This window comes from Haliotis rubra, unplaced genomic scaffold (assembly GCF_003918875.1).
Source record: "Haliotis rubra isolate DU_JTF1 unplaced genomic scaffold, ASM391887v1 Scf175, whole genome shotgun sequence".
Classification (NCBI taxonomy): Eukaryota; Metazoa; Mollusca; class Gastropoda; order Lepetellida; family Haliotidae; genus Haliotis; species Haliotis rubra.
This window is the reverse complement of record NW_025765725.1, coordinates 862,483-882,181: the sequence shown is the minus strand read 5'-3', so window position 1 is coordinate 882,181 and position 19,699 is coordinate 862,483.

Here is a 19,699-nt window from a genome sequence, read left to right as displayed (position 1 = left end):
ACCAAGTTAGTGGAGTGATTCATCGTTGATGTAACCACATATATATACATAACATATAGTGAGTGCTTTAAGTGAGTCTAAACTTTTGATGGGTAGTATATATCAATAAGCGTAAGATATATCTACGCAAAGCATCTACATGTCACAAAGGATGTTCATGAATCACTGAGTTATGACATTATAACACGATGAGCGGATCCTGTTCCAATGGTGGCACCAGTCACAAACACACGCAAATGCAAGTCAATTGTTCAACTTCATTAACACGGGAAATGGCGTGCAAGTTACAAAAAGAATTTGCATTTGACATGGTTTGGGTCATTTACGATTGTAAACCAAAAGTCACTGTGTTCTTTAATCTGATTGGTTGAAAAACGTGATCAAATGGTATTCGATTCCCGGATATTCGCTGCGTATTAATACTTCTAAGATGCCTAGCGGTTAGAACAATCGAAAAAAACAAACATTATCAGACAATAAAGGTATAGTTTTTTGATGACGTAACAATTGAATGACGTTTTCCCGTCACTGCGCCATTCTAGTCTGCCCCCTCGTAATCGAACCATTTTACATTACGTCACAATGTAAGCGACGTCACGATGCATGTCAGTTGTCATCGCCTCGTACGGCCTCCTACAGTAAACTACACCGTTGCATCCAGTTTCTTGGTTTGCTGTTGCTTCACGCAGCTAACATCACTGGTGGAAACATTACGTTTATGTTTTACGACGGTTAAAATGTGTCATTTCGACTCACAAGTTTTCAGCGACACGGTAACGTTCGTAATGTTTACATTCCCACAATGCAATTGTGGAATGTCGCTTGACTACTCAACTTCCTCTGGATGTACTGATCTAAACTTACGCTGGTAGTAGAAATGCAACGTTCATATTGCCCCATATGGTTTACGTTAATGACAGATGTAGTTAAAATAATTCAGAGAAGATATTATAATCCGAACGTAAACCGTCATCAAACTGTTATCTATTGGGTTTTTTCTGGTAAAAGTTCGTCTTAACGTAGGGGGCAGTAGACATCAATAGAACAGCGCGCCAGTTAGCCCTGTGCGAGGATTCTTAATCAGGTGAGATGACGTCATTAAATTAATCATATTGTGACGTTAAGTCCGAATGACGTCGTCAAAATGAGCAGTTCATGATGCTACATTTCTTAGACACCATTGTATTGTCGAAACGTCTAAAATCATATTGGACGCAGTCCGATGACTTAGCATTACAGATGCACAATGCCACAGGCTAATTTGCGCAGTGATATCATTTACATCACTGCCACAGTAATTTGCATCACTGGACGTTTCTCTTGTTTGTAAACAAACGCGCATATTCATAATAAGAAGAGATTGGCTTTACGCAAGCTTTTCGGCGCGCTCTTCACAATGTTTTACATTGTTAGATATATGTTCTTCCACAACTACGACAGTAAGGTTTATTACAGTACATATTTCGATCTCAAAGTGGCTGCATCGTTAGCTTTCCGTCGGCTTCGATGACAGCACGTGGAGCCGTACAACCTATGTAAACAAAGGATCGCTACGCAAATCGAAATAGTGTTACATGTTTTAGAATATTTTCCCAGTGAAACTAAACCATTCTATCAAAGATGGATGTTGCTCTACCAAAGCGTCCACGATCTCATTATTATCTAGATTTTGGAAGCAGGCGCGTATGCTGGCTGGCGCTGCTGTCGCTCCGGCGCTGCGGCCTCATGAAGAACAGTCAGGTCAATAACGGTATCAGACCGAACGGAACCAAATTCGGTCGTATCGAATCGATGCTTTCTCGCCGAATAATAGTGAACCGATGTGGCTCGTGATAACCGTCGGCAAACATGGTTTCGGGAACCTGGCATTTCATCGGAGGATATCCCGACGTTCGGGCTTTCCTGGGGCGTGGACGCGAACGTCGGAACAAACGCGAATGACCGAACAGCACCGCAAACAAGATGGAGATATCAACGTTAACCATATGGGAACGGACGGGGATAACCGATTACGCTGAACCGCATGGATTTAAATGGAAGAAATCACCAGGGTGCTGAATGCGATGCGCTGGCGAAATAGTATCAGGACCAAATGTGATAAGGCGCAACAATAAAAGCAACCGATATTTAATAACTGGCGCTCAATTATAACGTATACAGGGGCATCGGATTTAACATTGCCGTTTTCTCGCCTGTACTATCAAAGCGCTGGATAAATTCGCGGCTGCCTTCTTTTGGGTGAATTGCTGTGAAATGCCAACCGTTTCATCCAGATCAAAATATTATGGTAGGCAAAATTGGTATGATTATCAGCTTATTCAGCAATAGGATGCGGCAAACTGGGTCGGACGAACAACCCGGTATTGAACATGAATTAACGTATATGTTCGACTGAAGAAAACACGAAGCGAACGCTGCGGGTTGGGTGTTATCGCGCCGGTCAAGTCATAGATCGTTTCGGTGAAGTTCAATATTTAAACGCGAATCTGCGGTGAAATCATAAAGCGGGATGGTACGGGACATATCGACTGGCACATTTGTTCATGTAGCAAATCATTCCGGTGGTTGCGTCGTTTTAACAATTATTGATATCCCGGATTAGCAAACCACAGAAGAGCTGCAAATAATGGCGATTGGTAACCTCTGCTTGCGTTCCAATACGGTATGCGAAGAACAGAAACTGTCTTGACCATCAATCTGCGCTGGTGCGTGCACCACTCTTATCCCGGCGAGCACCAGTCATTTCGTACTGATGTTCCGACCGACGCCTTCCAGCGACAACGAAGGCGCTCCGGGTCATTAGCATGGTGCGTCGCCATGGATAGAAATGGCTGGAAGGAAGATGGAAGGTGCTGGAGAGGAGGATGGGGGATTCGTAAATTATAGGGCAGAAAGCAATCTTCAACGATAACTTCTCAAAAAGTTTTGCTCTCTTCCATCAAATCGGCGTATCCCGCGGTATCGAGAACTGGCACCTGTGAATGGCGTGGGTAGCACTGGTCGGTACCGTCAACAGCTATGTACTCTGCGGCAGGAGCAGAACGAGTGGAATGGTGTTTGTTTTCTTCGACCCAGCTCTCCATTAGTTAAACGAAGATTAAGAACTTGTCAAGAAAATCTCAACCTCATTTTTCTTTGCGACTGGTTTTCAAAACTGCATTTAACCGTGGGGCGCTCCGAGTGGATATCAAACAGGAGGTTCGCGTGAACAACGATTTCGGGTGTATTTATTGGAGTGCTTAACGTCGATTATGGCGTGGGTGTCGCATACTAGAGGAATTTAGCATGGGCATAACACAGGTGTCATACAGAGATTAATAACGTGGTATCATGGTGGGTTTCAACGCCGTTTATTTAGGGGGCATAGCGCAGAGAATTATAACGTAATTATAACACAGGTGTCGCCCACGGTCGGGTATGGCGCGGTTAAACATTAGATTATGACAGATTGTCATACAGGAATAGTGGGCGAGACGGCATAACACAGGTGTCACACAGAAGATTAACATTGATGTCATATAACGGGTGACGCTGGAAATTATCGCGCAAATGATGATCATATAAATTATTATTATCGAAAGTAGATTATGAAACTATGAACAATTCGAACTATCAATATGGATGCGTCATGGAACGATTTTTATGTCTATCCCTCGCCTATAAGCCCCGCGAAATGAAGCGATACCATAAACTGGAGTTACGCTCATTAAAAGCGACGCTGAATAGGCGAACGGGTGATGATATTAACTCATCGCTGAAGCGATGAAACGTGAATCAAACCGACGATCGATTTCAGCGTTGTTGGCGGTCGTTCGACGAAAACCGGCGCATATTTTGGTTGGGTGTTCGACATCGGCGTTCATTCAACAATACGGCGCGGCGGCGGATGAATAACAATCGACGTATCTTAATCTGCGCGATACCAATTGACATCGGCAAATGAACTGATGGTTACGGAACAGTTACTTCGAAAACATGGAGATGGGCAATTCGGTAAATAACGCGATAAACAACGATACCATTCCGGTCGCGATGGGCGCGAACGCAACAGGATAGATCTGCGTTTGACGGATACTGGAGCTTTCGCTTTAAAATGATCACCGGGTACGCGGTTTATTCATGATCGCGGGCGGAACAAATGCTGACGGTGAATCGCGGCGCTACGTAAACTGGATAACTGGAAACGACCCGATATTGCGGTTTTCCTGACTTCTGCGGAATGGGCGCTGGGTTCGACAATAAATATGGGGAAAGGGCGACATGGTTGCTGAACGGTAGTTCGACAATGATTCGCCGGAAGTTCGACATGGTGGATATCATATGGTGTATAAATGGACGTCGTTGTGGAAGGTTATGGTTCTCGGTTGTCGTATATGTTTGAAACGTGGATCCTCAATTCGTTGGGCGGGACCGGTTAAAGTTTACGACTCGTCGCCGCAAATTCCAGTTCGGATCGCCACGGTGTTGTGGAACGCAATTCCGTTAATGCCAATGGTGATGCGGCTGGGACATGCTCGACGACCATATCGTGATTTTCGTGATTCAACCGTACTAAACTGAACGCGCGTGGATACAAATGGAAGTGGGTATGGAACGGCAATGGAGTTGAACGCGGAGTTGATAAACCGTCGGGACGTACGCGGAAGGGACGTAACAATGGGTCCTCATACAAATTAATAACATTAGATTATCATACAAGCTCGACATGGGTATCATAACGGAACAAACGGCGTTATCCACACAGAGAGATTAATAACGTGGAGCAGAGGATGGCGTGGATAGGATGTAAAACGGTGGGTCATACAAAAGAATTATAACGATAGGTATCTACACAACTAGATTATAACAATGGGTATCACACGGTGCAAACATTGGATGACGTTTATAGAATTAACGATAAATTAACGCTGCGGTGAATAGCGTACAGAGGGTAAACAGGCGGATGCTCGACGCGAAGGAACAACAGATTAATCGCCACAGAGACGCGGCGCCGTTCTCCACAAAATTGGTGTAACGATAGATTAACCGCTGATTTGGTGGCGGATATCATACCAGTGGTTGGTATGGTTATACCTGGTGCTCTGGTGCTGTTTCCTTTGAAGATTGTAACAATGGATGGCATATAACGTGCGTGTCATACAGAGGGTATAACGTGGGTATCACACAACTGGTGTAACGTGGGTGTCATACAGAGGGTATAACGTGGGTATCACAACTGGTGTAACGTGGGTGTCATACAGAGGGGGTATAACGTGTGCGTGTCATACAGAGGGTATAACGTGGGTATCACACAACTGGTGTAACGTGCGTGTCATACAGAGGGTATAACGTGGGTGTCACACAACTGGTGTAACGCGGGTGTCATTCAGTGGACGTAACGTGGGTGTCACACAGTGGGTGTAACGTGGGTGTCATTCAGTCGACGTAACGTGGGTGCCACACAACTGGTGTAACGTGGGTGTCATACAGACGGTATAACGTGGGTGTCATACAGAGGGTATAACGTGGGTATCACACAACTGGTGTAACGTGGGTGTCACACAGAGGGTGTAACGTGGGTGTCATACAGAGGGTGTAACGTGGGTGTCATACAGCTGGTGTAACGTGGGTGTCATACAGAGGGTATAACGTGGGTATCACACAACTGGTGTAACGTGGGTGTCATACAGAGGGTATAACGTGGGTGTCACACAACTGGTGTAACGCGGGTGTCATTCAGTGGACGTAACGTGGATGTCACACAGTGGGTGTAACGTGGGTGTCATTCAGTGGACGTAACGTGGTTGTCACACAGTGGGTGTAACGTGGGTGTCATGCAGTGGACGTAACGTGGGTGTCACACAGTGGGCGTAACGTGGGTGTCATACAGAGGGTGCGTCGTTGTCGTACAGTGGGTGTCATACATTAGAGTGAGTGAGTGAGTTTAGTTTTACGCCGCACTCAGTAATATTCCAGCTATATGGCGGCAGTCTGTAAATAATCGAGTCTGGATCAGACAATCCAGTGATCAACAGCATGAGCATCGATCTACGCAATTGGGAACCAATGACGTGTGTCAACCAAGACAACGAGCCTGACCACCCGATCCCGTTAGTCGCCTCTTACGACAAGCATGGGTTACTGAAGGTACATTCTAACCCGGACCTTCACGGGTATCATACATTAGATGTAATGCTGGTGTCAAACAGTGGATGTAACTTTGATGTCATACAGTGGGTATAACGTGGATATCATACAGTCGGTGTTGCAGTCGACAGACACGTTGCTCCTGACACGACCTGTGCTTAAATTATTACATTTGCTGGTATACACATACACAACACCGCCTTCTGTTCGGCTCCTGACACGATATGTGCTTAAAGTTATTACATTTGCTGGTATACACATACACAACACCGCCTTCTGTTCGGCTCCTGACACGACCTGTGCTTAAAGTTACTACATTTGCTGGTATACACATACACAACACCGCCTTCTGTTCGGCTGTTGACACGGCCTGGTATACACATACACAACACCGCCTTCTGTTCGGCTCCTGACACGACCTGTGCTTAAAGTTATTACATTTGCTGGTATACACATACACAACACCGCCTTCTGTTCGGCTCCTGACACGACCTGTGCTTAAAGTTATTACATTTGCTGGTATACACATACACAACACCGCCTTCTGTTCGGCTATGAGACCTATCACTGGTATACACATACAACACCGCCTTTGTGTCTGAATACGCCACATATATAGGGAGTCAAATTTCCTATCATGTTTATCACCCTTTAGTAGCAATGTTAAAGAGTTATGAGCTATCACTGTCTACTTTATACGCCTATATAGACTACCATCGTTCACTAATATGAAAATATGACACATTTTTTCAGGAAAATGTTGAAGAATATTGTTCAGAATATACCTTGGAAAATATTTGGATTCGTTTTTAACTCTTAATGGATTATTTGGGGCGATAAGAGAGAAGGCTAATGGCTACATCTGCCAACAGTCTTGTGCTTTCAGTGTAAACATAGCTATCTTGTATAAGTAAAGTCTTTACTGCAACGGTTGATTTCAAAAAGGTATTTCATGGGTTTGGTTGAAACATCAACCTTACTGTTGAAAAAGCGGAGTCATATTCTTTGCGGGGTCCAGACAATTTCCCACACAGACATTTCCCCACACAGACAATTCCCCACTCGGACATTTCCCCACACAGACAATTCCCCACTTGGACAATTCCCCACACATTAAAAAGTATAAATAGCAACTAAAGTGATATTGACTTTTGTTATTACATATTTATTCATTTCATTCTGAAACTGGTTTGGAAACCCTAAGTGAACGTAGAAGAAAAAGAAAACTTTGCTTATTTAATAAGATTTTTCACAATATTGCACCATCATACTTTCAGGAAGTACTACCTACATAAGTAGAAAATTCATGGCATTATCTTTCAGAATGTTCTTTGTATACAACGCAGCGTAAAGGTTTGTTTGTAAATGTAAATGCTGTCGTTAAGCATCGCATACCCATTTATCTAGATTTATTGTTATTTGGTCATGTAACACTATCGCTATATGAAAATGAATTATTATTTGAACATGTACATAGATATATTTAGCTCACTGAAAGATATTTGTAGTTTCATTCTTGTATATATATTATACACATACTCTTTAAAGATCTTGTAAATTCATTCAACAAATTCCTGTTGTCAATGCTTTTATATTGTAAATATGAAATATATAACTTCTGGGAGAGGGCGTTCCTAACTTGGATAACTTGTGCCCAATCCATTTCATCTTTGAATAAAATATACACTCATGCCAATAATGGTTGTCACCCCCTCCCCAACCCTCTCCAATCAAAAAAAACAATTGAAGGGGTGACAACCATTATTGGCATGAGTATATTTAAAACAAAACAAGAAAAAAAACAGTAATTGTCTTGTAACTACTTCTCCAGAACTCAACAACACAAATCATACAAAAACTAAGGTGTGGGGAATTGTCACTCAGGTGATGGGGGATTGTCTGGTGGGGAATTGTCATGTGGGGAAATGTCTGTGTGGGGAAGTAACTGTGTGAGGAATTGTCCTACACCCATTCTTTGCAGAGGTTAATTGAGTATGTTGATTAGTGTGAAGCAAGGTTGTATATTTAGTCCGATTATGTTTGTGTTTTATGTCAAGAAGTTATCAATTGTATTAAAGTCACTTTTGACTTCAAACAGAAAACTTGTTTCATCATTTATGAACGGAAAATGTGTGGCTGGAATATATTCCCTTTAATATTCATGTCAATAACAACTGATAAAATTATTTAACACTGTGAGGTGAGGTGAGGTGAAATTGGGTTTAACGTCGTACTTGAGAATATTTCGCTCATATGACGACGTGCATGCGTGTGTATGTGTATGTGCGGCTGCTTGTACTAGCCCAGACTGAAGCTGGTTTTATGGTGCTTGCCCACTGGGATACCATGCCGCAGTGAAGCATGAATACCCCAATCAGACACATTATACTGACTCCGAGCCGACCAGTCCTTGTTGTACCCATTAATGCCGAGCGCCAGGCAGGGACCAACAAGTACCACATTTTAACCACTACACGCCGGTCATTTAACACTGATGCAATTAAAGCTAAAAGTTTAACTGACAAAATCGCAACATTTGTGCTTTCGTAAGACAAAATGAGGAATGGCTTTGCAATGATCAGGTTGTTAAATTCATATAAAGTCTTAAGTATCTCGATCCACTGTCGTCGACAAATCAGTTCAAAACATCCATACATTTAAGTCACATTCGGTTGGTAATGGTTATAGTTAACTTTAACGTAGTTTGACGTCACATGGAGCATGCTGCCTACACCCTTCTTCAAAATATTGAATTAAAACAGGAAACGAAATTGATTTGTCACATTGTGACATCAATAAAGCCGTCAGTAACGTCCATATTAGTGTTAAATATCTATCAAAACCCGTGTTTATTGCATGATTCCGGCTCGATCACGAGGTGTTTATGAATCACTACCGAAATGATAGGTGATAAGAGGTATCCAGGAAAAGACGAGATTTCTCTGAACCACCAGTCACAAACATATGATGGTGCAAGTAGATTGTTTATCTTGAGAAACTACTGAACACATTGTACAGTTCAAAACAGAGAATTGCATCGGGATTCCTTTTTGTCAGAGACGCGTCAAATTTGAAACGTCCTCCATCGTGCCTATGAAACGTCTTAAAAGCGTTGCTAAGGCCTTAAATATTGCAACCAGAGCAAACATCTTTTAAACAAAGGTAGCATGACGCTCTTTGAATATGTTCAGAAAGCACATGTTCGGTTTTACGCAGAAAGTTGTGAAATTTATTCACCAAAATTTGAATCTGCTGGAATATTTCTCCACATAAAGGGACAGTTAATATTGGAAAGCTGATATCACCGCTTTTGTCATACAGTCTTGTCGTGGGCCATTTGTCACTTTGGATCTTCACGCACATATAAATTAAATTTAATGGTCTCATTCACAGTGTTTGCCCTTAACGTATCATCTACAAAATAAACTGTGATTGTGGGCAGAGCTACATAGGCGAAACGTCCCGACCCATCAACACCCGAGTGAAAGAACACCAGACCTCTGTTACCAATTCCCTAAGGCCCCGCAACCATAAAAAAGTTGTGGGTCCTGATCAGAATGAGTAGGCCCTATATTTTAGCTAGAATATAAGTAATTCTCAGCAAAAAAATGTGACAACTAACAAACTGTGTTAAAGAGTTAAACGATAACTTGTCCGAGGTTAAAATATCATATCTCAGTAATCTAAATTGCTTACTTGAAATCGAAAATGATGGTCCTTGTGCCTACAGACAACTGCTGCTGAATGATATTTTCTGAAAAATAACACCCTTGGTTATTGTGGATGAAAATGCTGGCAACCTTAAGGACCTGCCAAAACAAAAGCTTTGGGTCCGCGTGGTTTTCAGTCGACTTCGGGTGTAAGGACCGACGTTAATTTCGAACGCTGCTCATTCACTGCTAACTCAGGTGGATGAAGTTTGGGAAGGGAATAATCTATTTACACTATAGAAGAGATCAGACCACCGATATTCCTGAAGAGTAAGTCAAACCAATAGACGTCCACGCAATAAGCATGTTGTCACAGAACGATAGGTTGTTTTGGTGAACATCTTATATTCGGAGACATTTAACATAAACATAGACGTGAAACACTAAATTATACCTGCAGAAGTCACTTCCGATGCATGCAGACATGTGACATTCATATCTGGTATTCATTTTGCAAAATCAGAAAAACTGCGTCAGATACTTCCATTTTTTTCACATTTACGTTTCTTTTTTTTCAGAGTATATATGCTCGTTCCTGAATTCTACCTATAGGTAGGTACAAAATGTTCTTAGAATTTATTTAAAGAAATGAATGTAACATTATGGCTTTCAAGAACAAGTAACTTTACTGATGTCCACAGTGCTGAATCCCCGACATCATAAATATATATAGTGTTTCATAAACATACGCTTATGATGTAGCCGGGATCATACAATCAACTCAGAGGGTGGTGGGGTAGCCTAGTGGTTAGAGCGTTCGGTCATCACGCCGGAGACCCTGGTTCGACTCCCCACATGGGCATAATGTGTGAAACCCATTCCTGATGTCGCCCGCCGTGATATTGCTAAAAGCGGCGTAAAACAATACTCACTGAATCAGCTCTGCTTTTAGCAGACATTTTAAATCGATATCACCAAGGTGTTTTTTTTTGCACCTGATATATAATTTCATCTTGGCCTTAGAATCCCTTCCGCTTATAGTCAAAATGTGAAACACATCTGGCCAATACGATTTCGTCTTCCATGTCGATGGATTCTTTCTTGTGAATCAATCACTTCCAGTTTGACTCTCATCATCCAGAGAATGAAAGTGATGGGATTAAAAGAAAAAGAGAGTCACTGTATGTTTTGTAGTATCACAGTCCCAGAACCATATTATGCTTTTCCCTACTGCCTAGCCCCCTATCCTACGCCAAAGCCCTAAATGAAGCAAGTCTAGATTTCCTCAGATTCTGAATCTCTGGTCTCCCTGGGGGCTGTAACGTATGTTATATTTGGGATTACACTTTCTTAGGGGCTTCTTTTCAGTTTATACGGGTTTCTTTATTACTATCAAAATTGTATATATTCAGAGATTAAGCGTAGTCTAAGACCAACCACTGTTGGGCACAAAATGAGTGAGTGAGTGAGTGAGTTTAGTTTTACACCGCACTCAACAATATGCCAGCTATATGGCGGCGGTCTGGAAATAATCGAGTCTGGACCAGAAGTGTTGGGATTAAAAGAAATAGAGAGTCACTATATATTTTGTTGATATTAATCCTAACAGAGGTGTTTGTTATTGTCGTTTGTAATGGATGGTTTTCTAAAAAGACTGACATATTCTAGCATTTTGTAAATTGACTTAGTGACAATCCTTTTACTGAAGGAGTGAAACATACGTATATAAGTATTACTCATCAGTCCCATCGTAACTCAATACAAGTGGAGTAGAAGCACTTTTTTAATAACAATTTCAACTCGCATGTCAACATCAGTCATCATTCAGACGTCCCACACGAAGGTGTGTGTGTACTAACACTGCCACAACATCGCAGTTTCCTCAGGTACTAGACTGGACCAACGCTGAGTCAGTGGGAGATTATGGTTTAGCAGCGTTTACCAATATTCCGGCAATAACACGGCGGGGGGGACGGAAATGGGCTTCAAACGTTATGTCCATGTGGGGAATCGATCCCGGGTCTTTGGCGTGACGAGCGAACGCATAGGCCACTAGGCTACCCCACCGTCCTCGCTGAGTAATGGCGTACAAAGCACGAGCCACTCCTTGTATTATTGTGCTGTCCGAAGTAGGTTTATTTGTACAAACTAAAGTCAGCGTCAATTTCAGTCCGGTCATTTCAAGAAGAGTGAGTGAGTTTAGTTTTACGCCGCTTTTAGCAATATTCCAGCAATATCACGGCAGGGGGCGACAGGAAAGGGCTTCACACATTGTACCGATGTCGGGACTCGAACCCGGGTCTTCAGCGTGACGAAGGCTGTTCCACAGCTCCTCATTCCAAGAAGACATTAGTCAAATATATACTGAATAACTAGGTCATTTTAGTATTTCTTTAACCGATTAGTGACAATATCTGGAATTCACAAGGCGAGATTACACATTCTACATATACCGAAAAAAAGTGACTGAACTCAGTGGTCGTATTTATTTCATAACGCTAGCAGAGTGGTCTCCCTTTGGGATACGTTTGCGAAAAGAGGTATTAATTGCCAAGTGACAACATTCGAAATTCACAGGACAAGAGTAATCTTCCAAAATATACCAACGGAAAGAAGAGAAAGGGTCTGAACTAAATGGCCGTATTTGTTTCATAACGCTACCAGAGTTGTCTCCCTTTGGGTAAGTTTCAAAAAGAGACATTGATTGACAAGTGACATCGTCTGAAATTCACAGAACGAGGCTAAACTTAAAAAAAAAATATGCCGGCGGAGAGCAACAGTCTGACTGACTGACTGACTGAGTTTGGTTTTACGCCGCTTTTAGCAATATTCCAGCAACATCACGGCGGGGGACACCAGAAATGAGCTTCACACATTGTACCCATGTGGGGATTCGAACCCGGGTCTTCAGCGGGACGAGCCAACGCTTTAACCACTAGGCTACCCCACCGCCCCAGCAACAGTCTGAACTGAATGGCTATTAGAGTGATCTCCCTTGGGGTATTTATTGCGAAAGGTGACATTAACCCTCAAGATGCATATAAATTTTACTGCGTTTAAGTGTTTCCCGACCTCGTGAAGTTCCCAAGGTGCAAATAGCAGCTAAAATCAGTCCAGAACAAACAGACAACAAGATACAATCTTAACGTGCTGTATGGGCTACAGAGAAGTTAAAACTTCACACTGAACTCTGTCCATAGTCAATACAGTCCATGCAGATAATTGCCTGAGCACTCTGATCTCTGCACACGTTGCAAGTGCACATACTGAAGGTTTGTTGAGATTTCTTGCCTTTCTTTGTACTGCAGATGCAACATCTGCGACGTTTTCCTGACAGTGAATCATCTGCAGTATCATCAGACAGAACATCCTGCATATTGGTTTGAAGCAGACGTGATCTTGGCATTTCCTTTCTCCTGTTGACAAGTGGATTCATGAGTGCTCCAGCTATGGCTTGAAAGAACTCACGTCTTGGGTTCCTAGCTGATACATTCCACTGAGGGAACTTGACTCTCCAGGCTCTATAAGATGCAATGCCCGCAAAGTCCAGCATGTTTGTGAACATCACCATGGGCCATCTCTTGGTCTTTCGTTTTGTGGAAAATCCATGGGCCACCTGATCCATTGTATCAACTGCCCCTTTGGTTTTGTTGTAATAAAGCACTATCTCTGGCGTCCTCTTTGGTGAATCATCAACGTCAGCTGTTCTGTGCATTGTGCTGAGCAAAGTTACGCTCTTTGACTTCTTGCATGGGTAAATTTCAATCGTTGTCTTGTCTTGAAATCCAAAGACTCGTGGACTCCACGAGTTTTCCTGGTGCTGAATGCTGCAGTGAGGAACCGCCTTTATGTCTGACAGTGCCAACCAAAGTCAGACCATTGGAAAGAAGTTCCAGTGCACGTTTGTGATCAGTGAAGAAGTTATCTGCAGTGATGTTACAGTCTGACTGAAAGTAAGGTCTACAGAGTTCCAATATAATCTTTCTGTCCAGTCCAACTTGAACAGTTCTGCCTTCCTTTCCATGATAGGGAAAACATTAAAGGAGATAACAGTTATTGGAATCGACAAGCCAAAACAGGTTTAGCCCACATTTATCAGGTTTGGTTGGAATGTATTGAATGGAAGAGCATCTACCACGAAATGGCATTAGCTGTTCATAAGCTGTCAGATTTTCTCCAGGTACAAGATATCGCCCCAAACACGCTTGGAACTCCTCCCAGACTTCCCGGATAGGTGCAAGATTATCCTTTCCACGCCTCTGACTTCTGGTCTCTTTGGCATCAAAGTGCAGTAAGGTCATGAGATCCTTGAATCGGCCTTGAGATATTATTGCTCTCATAACAGACGTTCCATATTGCTCGCTCCACAAAACATCAGTGTCTGCCATATTTAGTTTCAATGCCCAAAAGTCAATAATATTCCAACCAGGGCCCCAATTTCTGTCTCATCTGTCTCTTTCCATTCACTTTCTGCTTTTCCCTTTTCCTTCATTACTCTCTTTCCTTCCTTATAGGTAAAGATGACAATTTTGTTCATGATGTTTTAGTATGTACAGTTGAAACATATTTGTCTCATTGGTGATGTGCTCTGCGTGGACGACTGCAAAGGACCATGCATGATGTTGCGTTGTCCTGGTGGAGTGATGGACCATCTGCCGCGATCTTTGCCTACAAGCACATCATAATCATCAGAGTTATCGTAAATATCAGATGATGATGTTGATTCCGAAATCTCTGATGATGTATCATCGTCAGATGAATCCAGATGTACAAAATCAAAATTGACACCTGAGCACACGCTCAAGGAAGTAGGTCGGAAATGCTAGAAAAATGCTCATCTTAATAGATGTTTTCTTCAAAATGTTGAATATTTTGAGACATGTGTTTTTTACTATAGTATACGTATTGGTTATGTAAAACATTAACTGGTGTTATCATTTGTGTATGTGAGTTTGTTTTGAAATAAACATACGAATTACTGTACATTGGAAAGAATCCTTATCACTTGTGTTATCTTGTCGATTGATTGTAGAAATGTGCAACGTTTTAGTAAATGTTTTGCATGTCAACAGTATATTTCATTGCAAAAATATGGATATAACTCGGTCAGTGTAATCTTGTTGTGTACATTGGCGAAAGATTTAACACACTGGTGTAGCTTCTTTAGAATATATATATTCTTCTTCTCATAAAGTTTGTAGACCGCCCGTCTAAGCACTCCCTTGTCAAAGTTGTCAAGGATGGCTTTACGTCCCGTTTTGCTTTTGAGACGGTCCCTGTCTTGTCTGATTTGTTTACAATATTGTAAACTTGTTGGTAAGACATACCAACAGCTCTACAAGTTCTGTAATAAACCCTTTCTAAACTAATGAAAGGTTTACCTCTGTCTTTTTCAAGCAGAAAAAACTTATAAACCTTTGCAACAATCGACTGCAAATCGTTGGCCATAGTGGACGCTGTGATAAAAATGTGCATGCATGACGGGAAGCTTATTTATCAAGACTTAACATTTATATTAATATTTCTTCAATAAAGAAACGATAATTAAGTAAAGTAACACAAACATTCAACATTTATTTGTTTAAGAGAAACGTTAATTCATATTTTACACCACCTGTATTATTAGCATAAATGTAAAGACTATTCATATTTCTGTTGTTGAACCCTGAAAAAATCTTAAGTTGTTGTTTGTTACCAAATTCTCTCCTGTAAACTGCCCTTTAAATGCATGGGAATGTTAAATCGATTGAAATAAAAATTAGGTACACTATAGGCGAGTTGATATATTGACAGCATAGTACATTTATCACCTTTATAAAGATATTAAGGCTAAAAAGCATTTTTCTAGCATTTCCGACAGTACTTTAGGACTAGATGCTACTTAAATGGCATATCAACAATTTTCGTGGTAGTCAGTACCGAAAACCATGACCACCAGGCCTATGAGCACCTAACGTCTGTAGATTTTAAAATCAAGGTTGATCTGTGCTATGGTGGGGTTTTTTTTTGGTGTGTGTGTGTGTGTGTGTGTGTGTGTGTGTGTGTGCGTGCGTGCGTGTGTGTGCGTGCGTGTGCGTGCGTGTGTGCGTGTGTGGAGGGTGGTGGGTGATGACGCAGCTGATGGTTAGAGCCTGCTTCTTTACAATATTATCAATAGAGAAACTGATTGATAGTGAACAAATCTCGTTACAAAGGGACGTTAGGGATGCAATTGATGAAGTCAATGATTGTCAGTCTAAAGCTCTTGAGGTTATTGTTGAGCTCTCTGAGTTGTTTGAAAATTTAGGTGATAAAGACAACAGTGTAAAGGTTATGCTAGAAGGTGAACATGTAGATGAGATAGGTACAGCCGCTCAAAATGAAGCCCAGTGTTATCTCAAATCAAGGTCAGATGCTACATCAAAATGTTCAACAAGAGGTAAAACTGAACCCTTATCTCCTAATCCCCAACAGTTACAATTACCACAAACCCAGCGTTCTAGGCAAGTTATTGATAGCTCTGATCAGAACACACATCTTCCTCTCACTGTAATGACATTGGCAAAGATATGTGGAAACGCGTATCAATACCAGTATTTACTGGTGATGCTAAAGCATATAGGGCTTAGAAGGCCGCGTTTATTGCTTGTATAGACCAAGCACCTGCTACTCCTGAGTACAAGTTGCTTCAACTTCGTCAGTATGTAGGGGGTGAAGCTTTGAAGGTCATTCAGGATTTAGGGCACAGTGCCACGGCATATGACGTTGCTTTAGAGAGATTAGATAGGAAGTTTGGGGAATGCGGCGTCATATTGCATTGCAACTAGAGGAAATATCTAATTTCAGACCAGTTCGCCCAGGCAATGCAACTGATGACCGTTTTGCAGATATGTTGGATTTGGTAGTGGTGAACATGAAAGAATCTGATAAGGTTGAGGAGTTAGGTTATGGATCACTGTATGTACGGCTACTAAAGAAAATGACAGAATCAATGATTGGTAATTACCAAAAATGGATCTATGAGACTCAACGACAGGAGTCGGTTGAAGCTTTGCGTGAGTGGCTATTGATGGAAGCAGAGTTTCGTACTATTGCTTCAGAGACTGTTCGTGGGGTTTCCAAAATGGGTAGTGCAATGAATAGAGACGTACGAAAAACAGGGTTGTTCTCTCAGGCAGACAAGCTGAATATGACCAGAGGTGTAGAATATGTCAAATGAACCACTCTAATATCACAAGCTGTGCCAAGTTCGAATCTACGCCTATGCCAAGGAGATGGGAAATAGCAAAACTGCTGAACCTTTGCTACAGATGTTTAGGCTCCAATCATTTTGGCAAGAAATGCAATTTGACCAACACTTGTGGTATTGACAATTGCGACGCTCCACATAGTCGTTTATTACATTCAAGTATCCGCAGCAGTGCAGCTAAAACTGTTAAAAGTGACTCTGTTACTTCAATAGACAATTCTTGCACTGAAAGGCAGCATGACTCAGTTAAATCTCAAGGTCGTGACTCTAAGGTCACAACAATGTCATCTACACATTGTCACAAGACAGAGCTTGTCTCTTTGCCCACAGTACCTGTTGTAGTAAAAAATGTAGAGTCCCGTGACAAGAGTATTGTTGTAAATGCATTGCTTGACGATGCAAGTATTCAGACTTACATCAATGAAGATGTATCTTGTCAACTTGGTTTGATGGGTCAAGACCAAATGGTCTCGGTCAACCTGCTCAATGGTCAAAATGAGAAATTTGCCTCACAATCTGTTCAGTTTGGTATTGAAAGTTTGAATGGTGTAATTGATATGTCTCTTTCTGCTTTGACCACAACTAGAGTTACAGGCCAGAAGAAAGTTGTAGATGATAGTACATATAGTGTCATATTTGGAGACACATCTAATACCATAATTGAACACACTCTTATAGTGTCATATTTGGAGACACATCTAATGTCATAATTGGACACACTCTTATAGTGTCATATTTGGAGACACATCTAATGCCATAATTGGACACACTCTTATAGTGTCATATTTGAAGACACATCTAATGTCATAATTGCACACATTCATATAGTGTCATATTTGAGACACATCTAATGTCATAATTGGACACACTCTTATAGTGTTGAGACACATCTAATGTCATAATTGGACACACTCTTATAGTGTCATATTTGGAGACACATCTAATGTCATAATTGGACACACTCATATAGTGTCATATTTGGAGACACATCTAATGTCATAATTGGACATACCATTATATCTGTAAATATATTTGCACATAATGGGGATTAAAAACTCTTGGGAATAAAACTGCAAAACAAATTAAGAAAAGTGCTACGTTGTCATTTGACTACGTTCCACCAACTGCTACATGGATTAACCCCCGAAGCGATGAAAATGTCTCCCAGATGGAAAGGGATGGGTCTGTGTTTCACACATTGTCATTAACTGGAAACATCAGCTGTGTAAGACACGTCAATACATATGTCAATACATTTGTTAGATAGGTACGTGGGGCGTTCAAGAAGTAGTCAGCCTCACGTAGAAAATGATACAAATGCAGCAGTTTTTATGTTTTATTTTTCTACATATTATCTGTCAACCTCAAGCAGATTGGTTTTGCTAAGTTTCAGCCTCCCGATCCCCATTGTGTTTGACCTTTTATCTTGGTAAACCCCCCACCCCACCCCCCACCACCACCACCACCCCAAAAAAAAATAGAAAAAAAAAACAAACAACAACAACAACAAAATCTACAATAAATGCATCACAAACTTCTTCATGTTTATGGCTAACTGCCGGATTTCCTTTCGAGTGAGGTCTCTTCACAAACATTAGTTGTAACAAACCTTCACAAACATGAACCATTGTCAGAAATACCTTCACAGACTTAAAACATTGTGGCGCAAACTTTCACAAACAAGAAACCAATGTGAGACAAACCTTCACAGACTTAAAACATTGTGACGCAAACTTTCACAAACAGAAACCAGTGTGAGACAAACCTTCACAGACTTAAAACATTGTGACGCAAACTTTCACAAACAGAAACCATTGTGAGACAAACCTTCACAGACTTAAAACATTGTGACGCAAAACATTGTGACAAACCTTCACAGACTTAAAACATTGTGACCTTTCACAAACAGAGAACCATTAAAACATTGTGAGGTAAAACCACAGACTTAAAACATTGTGAGAAACTTTCAAAACAGAAACCATTGTGAGACAAACCTTCACTGAGACTTAAAACATTGTGACTTCAAACAAGAAACTGTGAGACAAACCTTCACAGACAAACGTGACTTAGAACATTGTGACCAAACCATTGTGAGACAAACCTTCAGACACTTTAAAAGACTTTGAAGCGAAACTTCACAAACATAAACCATTGTGAAAGGTCACAAATCGTACAATATATACAATTTGTAAATCCTAACATCACAAACAAAATCACAGTTAAATAACATTTCCCAAACACTCAAACATGCTGAAACATGTTTATGAACGTGAAAGCACAGTGAAACTAACTTTCAAGAACACAAATTCGTTCTGAAATACAACTTAACAAACACAAAAACATGCTGAAATACATCTTCGCAGACACAAAAAACATAGAGAAACCAATCCCTAAAACATAACAATCATCGTCAGAGTGAGTGAGTGAGTATGGTTTTACGCTGCTTTTTTAGCAATATTCCAGCAATATCACGGCGGGGGACACCAGAAATTGGCTTCACAAATTGTACCCATGTGGGGAATCGAACCCGGGTCTTCAGCGTGACGAGCGAACGCTTTAACCACTAGGCTACCCCACCGCCCCATCATTGTCAGAGCGTAAATATGGTGAAACAAACCTTTTGATATTGATAACATCCTGTGTATTCATAGTATACGACTGTGGCAATATGCCTCCATTCTTCGTGTAATGATCC